The following is a 1,167-nucleotide window of genomic DNA, read 5'->3' on the forward strand; positions in this document are numbered from 1 at the left end:
CGTGTGCCTTGGCAGTCTCTAGAATTTTTATGTAAATACTATTAATATGGGGAACTAGCGTACAACCTGTCAAAAATGATGTGGCAAGTACTACCACCCCATAGTATACAATAACCTCACATTTCATAGCTAACTGAAACAAATACATTTTGCGAAATCAAGCTTGACCAACAAAAAGGCAGAAAAGTGCAGTCGAGGCAGTCAAACGTCAATAAATTCCTTTGTGAGCCAATCAAAATTAAGATTATACATGAAATGAATTTGTGGCGTATTCATAGAATAATTATTAATAAAAATCGGTTAGATTAACAATTTCTGATATATAGAAAAGCCAGTGTGTTTTGGTAACACTACATTCCAACAATGGCTTTTATGTCACGTTGCTTAACAACAAAGGTATAACCTAATACTGTTGTTAGTCTATGTACTGAAAGTATAAAATGAAATGCACGAAAACAAAATTGGAAACATTTGTTGATTTCTTAAGTTAGAGTATCCATTGATTAAGGAGGTTTTTTTTTATGATTAAAAACATTAGTGATATAACAGAAAATAGCTTAATTTAGAAATAATTTAAGTTTGAAATTGAATTGATGTTTTTACTTTCATGATAAATTTTATACATTTGGCTGAAAGCTAGGTGATCCCACACTATGTATTTATTTTAGGCTTATTATACCAGCACTCACTACACTTAAGGTTTCAAAGCACCACCCCCTTTATGGTCCCCTTGCACCCCTATCACTAAAATCATAATGAGCAGTAATCAAACTGTTCTATCTGGAAAAATGCATTTTGGCTTTTATGACTCCTATTTTAAGAAATCAAGCGTGATGTAACACACTGGCTTTTATATAGTTTAGATATCTTGGCAAGTTGACATTTTAGACAATGTTGAATATTCTAAAGGGATTCAAGGTCAAAATATGAAAGTTGCTGGATTGTTTCTCAAACAACTATGCTTTTCTCATGGTGAATCAGATGTAGTGTGTTCAAGGGTGGGGTCACCTCAAAATCTTTTATTTGTTGGTAGATGGAAAGCAAATTGCAAATGTTGTTTATGAAGAAGCTTTGTTACAATTTTAAAATTAAGCTAAAGTTTATATTCAAGTTATTACTTTGAAATAGCTGATTGCTGTTAAACTTAAATTGTTTTAATACAAGTTT

The 1,167-nt window shown here is 31.4% G+C and overlaps 1 protein-coding gene across 2 annotated transcripts in view; it reads right to left on the reverse strand.

The window, feature by feature from the left end:
• The window catches only part of LOC106468076 (Niemann-Pick C1 protein-like), a 57,134-nt gene that overhangs the window by 40,438 nt on the left and 15,529 nt on the right, over window positions 1-1,167 (reverse strand). The window lies entirely within an intron of this gene.

This window comes from Limulus polyphemus, unplaced genomic scaffold (assembly GCF_000517525.1).
Source record: "Limulus polyphemus unplaced genomic scaffold, Limulus_polyphemus-2.1.2 Scaffold2861, whole genome shotgun sequence".
Classification (NCBI taxonomy): domain Eukaryota; kingdom Metazoa; phylum Arthropoda; class Merostomata; order Xiphosura; family Limulidae; genus Limulus; species Limulus polyphemus.